The sequence below is a fragment of the Hibiscus syriacus genome, unplaced genomic scaffold, assembly GCF_006381635.1.
Source record: "Hibiscus syriacus cultivar Baekdansim isolate YM2019G1 unplaced genomic scaffold, ASM638163v2 tig00111129_pilon, whole genome shotgun sequence".
Taxonomy (NCBI): domain Eukaryota; kingdom Viridiplantae; phylum Streptophyta; class Magnoliopsida; order Malvales; family Malvaceae; genus Hibiscus; species Hibiscus syriacus.
Window position 1 is genome coordinate 191,677 of NW_024062990.1, and position 8,043 is coordinate 199,719.

The 8,043-nt window shown below is 36.7% G+C and overlaps 1 pseudogene; it reads right to left on the minus strand.

Moving 5' to 3' along the window:
- Positions 1–4,492: 4,492 nt before the first annotated feature.
- On the minus strand, positions 4,493–6,748 carry LOC120154383 (annotated as a pseudogene).
- Positions 6,749–8,043: the final 1,295 nt, after the last annotated feature.

An 8,043-nucleotide genomic window follows, 5' to 3' on the forward strand; every position in this document is an offset into this window, starting at 1 on the left:
CAACCCCTTGTGCATTAAATGTTGTTTTTGGTTGTAGGTAACGACTATAATGATCCCAATAGCTCCAAATGTATAGAATTAATTGAGAATGATAAATTGAAGGTCAAAGCTTCCCAAGGTCAATAAGAAACATATTGCACCAACCTACCAACTTCAAAGTATTCCTTTGTGCTTAATTTGTCCAATTCTTTGTTGTAAACATACTTGCAAGCTTCATTGTTTACTTTGCTCAAGTGTGATTTTGGTGAGAGCTTAATTAGTGCAAACATATTGCTTGTGAGGTTTTCTTTTTGTTTGCTTTATTTGTAATTCCTATTGTGAAATAGTGTAAACATGGTTTTGGGGTATTAACCTTGTGGATCATTGTAAGGTTACGCCTTTTCCTCAAAAGTAAACAAATATATTGGATTTAGAAATCCTTAGTGTGGATGCTAAGGTAGTGGATGTAAACTTTGATTGAGAAAGTCGAACCACTCTAAATCATTGTGCAAAATTTTTATTTTTTCGATTGTTTTCACTAAAATTATTGAAAGGCCAATTCACCCCCTCTTGACATCATTTGGTTGCTCGATAAAGCTAACAATGCATTTTATAAATATGTATACATACTTATTTTCATTTTTTAATAATAAAATTATTTTCATAAAAAATTAAGTTATAGCTATTTTTAGGGAATATCCCGGATGAAGAACGGTTCATGAGAAAACCTCCATAATATCTAGAGTTTGATTTCTTAAGACATACGAGTAAGGAAACATCCTGTCAATTTTTTTTATCTTAAGTGTGTTTCATTTATTTATTTATCTTATTTGTCGTATTTCATCCACCTTATACATATTTATTGATGCATTCATGAATCATGCTTTTGTTTTCTAGTTTTCTAAAAAAACTAAAGGCCGTGTTGTTTTGCGTCGTAAGTTAATGGAATTGCATCCAACATGATTGGATTTTAATTTCCATTAATTTATGTAGTACAAGGGACATTATTTTAAATAAAACCTGGTGAATTAAATATTTTTCACTGAGGCGACTATTTTTTTTAAAGAAATTCACTCATTTTTAAAATTCATCGAATGAAAAGGATCACAATTTAAATTTTGGATTCGAATTTATAAAGCTCCACTACTTAAGGTGTCAATTTTGGGTATTGTGGGTGTTTTTCTTTCCCCAAGCATAATTAACTTTTGAATTCTTAAAAATGAATTTCCGGTAATACGCAGACCAATTTTTGTCTTTAAAATGATTTTTCATAAAATTGTTTTAAAAAAGACATTCTTAGATATTCAACCTACCTAACCCAAAGGTCAATGGCTACTCCAAATTTCAAATTAAACGAAAATTCAAATTTTCTAAAATAAAATCATAATTATTTTTAAATTATTAAAAAAATGATTATGACTCTTATGTTTAGATTAATGATTATATATATTAGTCTTCATATTATGCATATTCATTAAGTACTTTAGCTGCAATGGTAAGGCATCTTAAGGAAGCTCGGTGGATTGAAACTTAAAGCATGGTAGCTCAAATCTAGCTTAAAGCAAGGATAATGAAGCTCACCTAGCTGAAAGGAGCTCAAAGCATAAGGATATTAGCTCAAAGTTAGCTAAAGAAGTTTAATAGGAGCTGAAGATAACTAGAGAGTAGTTGAGTATTTAGTAATTGAGTTGAGGATTAGAAGCAGTTGGAGGGTAGTTGAGATGGTAGTTGAGTAGTTGGAGTGACACTAGCTAGCTAGCTTGACTACCTAGCTAATACTCACCTAACTAGTTACTTGGCACTCACCTAAGTCACCTAAGTATCAAGTGAGCACTATGGTTGAACCTTGCATCATCCTTAGGCATGGGAAGCATATGACATCAAGCATAACATGCAACCTAAGGCATGAAGGATGTGACACCAAGGGAGCATTCAAATGCACAACTACATACTTACTTACTATGTGACAACCTTAGGCATCTAAATTCAAATGGAAAGGAAGCACCCATTCGGCCAAGGCATGATTCTTCACTTATACGCCAACATGAAAGGGTTCAAGCACTATTCGGCCAAGGATCATCACCCCTCATGCTAGCTGGGCCATCATCTCTTTAATCTCTTTTTTATTTGAACAATTATGTATTTATGAAAGGAAACAAGGGTTTGTCGAATCACCTACTAAAAATTTGGTCAAACCTTTCCATTTCCTATAAATAAGCTAAGTCATTTGCTTTGTAAACATCATCCTTTGATCATTAATACAAGTGTGATATTATTCTCTCCTCCTTAGTCCTTTTGTGACTTTATCGACTTATCAAGTAGTAATACTTGTGGAGTTAATCCCATTTCTTTCATTGATATTTATGGTTCTTATCTCCTTATAGATAGTGGGTCCAATTCCTTGTTTACCACTCCTTAAAGAAGCATATAAAGGCTGGGTCTATGCTCTTTAACATAGGTTTTTCTTTGAGCCTTCTTTAATATACTACTTCACTTCATCATCCATTTCTTCATAAACCTACACCACACCCATCATCATCCAAAACCATCCCTTATTTTCATAATTTCAAGCCCACATGTACACCTTAAACATCAATTGTCCTAACATATTGATAACCCCGTAAAAAGACTATATTTCATACCTTTTTACTTAGGTTATTAGTTGTTTAAAAGATCATTTAATAGTATATAGTTGCATTTAGACCAATGTAGTTACATATGGTTGTGTTATTTTGCTATAGGAATTTATTCATGAAATGGGTGCTGCTTAAAGGGAAAGGTATTGTTTGTTATGGTGATGATGTGCAGGTAAATTAGGTCAAAGGAGAAATAGAGAAATGCTACAACATTATGGACGACATTCATGGGCGTACAAAATGACAAAAAAGAAAAAGATATTTATTTGATGTTGTTCCCATGAATCACTTTTTGCCAATTATCATAAGTAAATTCCTTCAACCAGCTGCCCAACCCACACATGTAAGGGAATATTCCCTTAGGCACACAAGAATTAGGCACTAAACCCTAGAAGCCCCCCTATAAATAGATAAGGATACCCTCATTTTGAGAGAGTTTGGAAAGTATGAGATACGATAGAGAGGAAAAGGAGGTTGCACAAAATTCTTCACTTTTCTTCTCTTTTTCCTCCTTTTCGTGGTGTCCTTCATAGCCAAGCTCCAAGGGGATAGCAAGCTGGGCCTTTGAGAGAAGTTAGTTTGCTAAGGCAGTTCACAACAACTCACACTTGGGAGTTATCTTCTCCTTTAGTTGATTTTCATTCTTATCTGCTTGTGGGTTTGCAATGAAACAAATGTTAAAGATGTTTGATTCTAGCCCTGCTATGAACTAACTTATTTGGCCCAAATTTGCTATAGATGAACATGCTTTTGTTTGAATGAATGGTTTAATATTTTCCATGTTTAAATGCTTGCTTTGTTCATTATTTAAATGCTTAGATTTGTAAGAGCTTTCGAGAGAGTTAGGCTTAGATCAACATGAACAATGGGGTTGAGATGGGAAACAAAACCCTAACTCGCCTTAAATATAAACCCTTAATAAACCCAATTGTTTATCCTTATTGTAGCTTGTTTGTGAGAGGTTGTCAAGTTATTTTATTTCACACCCCAATTCTCAACTCAATTTTGCCATAGCATTTCCTTTACTTTACCTTACCTTTTTATCATAACACTTCACACACACTTCAATACTTTGCCACAACATTCACATTCATTTGTTCATACCATTTACACTTCATTGTTTATAGTTCAAGTGCATTATCTTTACTCAAAGTCTCTCCAACCCTCGCAGACGATATTCACTCACTACTATATTACTTGTTCGATTTGTATACTTGCACAGATTGCGTATAAATATAGTACACTCACACACCCAACACCTATATCTTTTGAAACCTTCACTTACTTTGCAGGTTGTTTGCTTCCTTCCCAGATCCACAATCAAACGTAGTCTAGACTACATAATCATTCCTCCTCTTTAAGGTATTTGCACCCAAAAGTACTTAATTAGAGTTTTTCGACTTTTGCTCTTGATTCATGGTACAAGAAGAACATTAATGCTGGGTGTAGAGAAACCAATATCTGAAGGCAACACAGTCAGGTATATGCTGGAGAGCAATTCTCCTGGGAAGCTTCTTACCGGTCCATCAGTCCAGTAGAAGATGGAACGACGACATCCATGGCTGACATGTCTTTAGTTGAGTCTTGTTGTCTTTTTCTATTTTAGTGTGTAGGTACTAGGTACTCTTGAATTGTTCCATTTGAATAAATTCAGAATTTAAGAGCAATTTGTGTTTAGTTCAACATAGGATCATATTTGTCGTAATGGGATAATATCGATAAATATTCATCATTGTAATTGATATTATGATTTATATTTCTGACTCCTTCAAAAGAAGCCTTCATTTTCTGAAGTGTCATCTATCAAATAATAATCGATATTTCATTGCACGTATTAAGCAGGGTTTATCAAAAATAATCAATTCCAGATAAATATTCATATATCCAGAGGATTCAAGTGTTTTAACACGAAAAAAGTACTTGAGAAGGCAAGTTTGTACCTACTGTGAATGAAATGGCGAATCTAATTAAAGGCATTTGTAGCAGCATATAAGAAGTCCAAGAAGCCTGTTCCCTTTAAAAGGCCTTTACCAGTCAAGAGCTCAAAATTCAGCAACAGCAGGAAACCGATGATAGCTGCCTTCCCGTTTATGATTTCGTTCTTTCCCGTGAAACCAAACCCCTCCGAGTTCTCATCGATTACCATTCTCACCTAAAGAACGGCGTATGCAAAGATTATCAGACAAGTCAAATTACACGCTTCTAAGAATCTGAATTTACTGTGCTTTGTAATGACAGCTATGTGTTACCTCGTCCACATTGACATCGGAAGCAGTTACCCCCGGTTGAGCTTTTCCACTGAAGACAATTTCAGCGGCTGCATCAGAGTTTACACTGCCTTGCATGCTGATATAAACATTTTCGCCGTCGGTCTTTACAGGGTAAACATAAAGTTTCCTCAAAGCAGGTGTAAGGGCACGCAGCACTGGGTTTTTTGGATATCATTCCTTGATGGCTCCAGTCCGAAGTTCAAATGTGCTATCAGTTGTCGGACAAACTATACAACCATCCTGTAAAAGAGAAAATAAAGGTACAATCAGACATTTGCCATATATCATTCTAAGAGTCCTTAGCATTAGCAGGTAAAATACCGGTTTGGTATTTACAACAGAAAAACCATATTGAGAGAAGATATGCAGAAGGATATGAGAATGGAAAATAGGTTATAGATTTCTATTTGTTCTTAGAATCAGTATAAACAAAAAGGCTCAACTTCCTTATCATTATATAACTTCTCATGTTGTCTCAAATTTCCACTTGCTAACATCTCTTAACTTGATTGCCCAAAACAAATGTCACCAACATGAAAATGTAGCGAACTACATACAAAAGTGACGTATTTTTCCTCCCACTTCACAGCCTTAACAAGAAAAAGAGATGAATGTACGTTTCCTATAGACAGCTTTATAGTTTCATTACCAATGAATCAGTGATTCCCAAAGTAAACGCACTTTGGATTGGCCACCATCCCAATAATCATCATCCCAACCCCAGAGTAGGTACTCTTTCAATAACAAAGATTTGTCGAGTTTGTCATAAACTTCCTTCAACCACAAGGATTTGGACGACAGACAAGCCATAAGTGCACCGCATACCAGGCAACAGCATAAAATTGATGGCACACAATTCACTCGAAGACTTTTTTTCATTAACTGTAAACATAAAAGTTCAGAGTTGTTTTATAACGGCATTGAATTAAATTCAGATGGCGGATACCGGTCCATCATCTTGATATCTGACTTGGGAGTGACCATTTTGAAGGTGCTTAATTTACCTTCCCCGTATGAACTCGTGGGCAATTACTAACAGCCTACATGGAGAATGGAGATAGAGATCGAGCTCGAGCTTCTTTCTTTCAGCATCCAATCGAATTCAGAGTTTCAACTAATAGTTCCAGCTTTTGCATATCTAAACTGGAAGACTATCCTATTCCACTGTACTAAAAAGTAAAAAGAAGGGGGGGGGGGGAAGGATATTTTCTATAGGCTGAACTTCTGTAATATTTTTCTCTCTTAAGACTTAACTATCTGCTTAAAACCAGTTAAAATCTAGTGTTTAAATCCCGTTAACATCAACCCAATGTTTCCTTACACTTGAATTCTACATGACTTAACCCCAAACCTGGATTTTGACAATTTAGGTAGTATTTAAATCTTCAAGATTCCACAAGTAAAGAGGGGGAAAGGAACCTGGGTAAGCTTGGCATTGAGCAAACCCTCAGTGTAAGCGCCTTCAGCGGGCGAACGATTCTCAATTGCAAAAACCTCATCCTTAAACCAAAGCAACAGGATGTTCTCCCCGTCTTGTATGATCACACGCCGCTCTCCCTTGGGAAGCACCGCCAGAGGGACCACCGGAACCCAGTTCTCACCACCAGAACCGCCATCCGAAGCCGCTGATTGTTCGCTCACGGAAGGCATTTCCGTGGCTTTGCAAGCGATTCTACTGTTGCTGCATTGTTTAATGGAAAAACTGTAGGTAGTGGAAAGAGGAGCGTTGGGAGGGAGGATAATAGAAGGCGGCGATGGGGGATTCCAGCGGCGGCGGAGGATGGAAGTGGAAGTGGAAGTGAAATTGTAATGGTGTTGGAAAGCGGTTGCCATTGGAAGAGGAGACAATTAGGAGGGGAGAGTGTCACACCCCAATATGGGGTTAGAATTCTTAAGTTTAAAATATGATAAATGAATAATCATAAGTGGGAAGAGTTGTTCAACTACTGCAAATATTATTATTTTTATAATATGAAAAATAGAGAATCACATGCTTTAAAGATATTTTGGATTTTTTTATAAAGGAGATTTCAACCCATTTCCAAGTTTTCTCGGGAAGGGAGGTGATGAAAAACACAGTATCACTTAAAGAATCTTCATTGGCTCCCTAGAAGGGAACCCTTTGGAGTTCGTCTTCATTCCCTTCCATAGCCACTGGTGATGTGCATCTCTCGGCTCTAGCACATATTCAAAGTTCTCAAAATCTCATATTCACTTCTCAGTCATCAAGGGGTCTAGCATCTTTGCCACCAGTCGATTCTTTTTTTTATCCGCAGTCCACAGCTTTGCTTAATCACATATAGGGAAATATGGATGTTTCATGGACTTTAGACCAGCTTCAAAAATTTCTTGATTTTCCTGAACATGCTGCTGTCGCTGCTGCTACTTTTTTTTCATCATCTTCGGAACTCAACAGAGGTAAAAGCAACACCAGCAGAACCAGAAATTGTTGTTCCAGCATTACACCGATGACAAAGAACCATTTATGAATGTTACGACTACCGCTGGAAATGAAGATAGCACAACACCGACAGTGAAAGAATAAATAGGTTAATCCTATATCACAAACGAGGCATCAGAAAGGGAAGCTATAGAGGGTCTCTAGCCAACGTCAATCTGTCGTAGCTAAGTCTGCAGCCCCCTTTGAGCTTCCTTAATTCAGAACCGGTCAAAGGGTCCAAAGTAAATTAGATAGCATGCGAGGCAGCCATGGTTTCTGCTTCAAATTCAAATGGAGACAAGCGAACCAGATGGGAACATGGAGAGCCTCGGATCTGAAACATTTTTTGTAGATATGCATTTATTTATAAATATTCTCGACGAACAGATGACATATTCATGGAGAGGAGACCAAGGCACTTCGAACGGTGTAACTTAGGTTTTGGTTGGCAACCATCGATGACGGTCGACACGGTGGTCATCAGCGTTTTGATTAATGGCCGATGAAGCTTCGTCGTCTTCCTACAGAGCTTTCGGTTGGGGAGAATTTAAAAGAAATAAAATAAACGAGGAAATAAAGATTTGGTACAGGGCACATGGTTTTGGAGGTTTTTAACAAAATGAGAATGAGAAAATTTCTAGGTGAGCCATCCAAGTTTGGTAAGAGTTTTACTTTGTCTCTTAGTTTTCAACTGGTTATAGTTATGACATGATAGTTT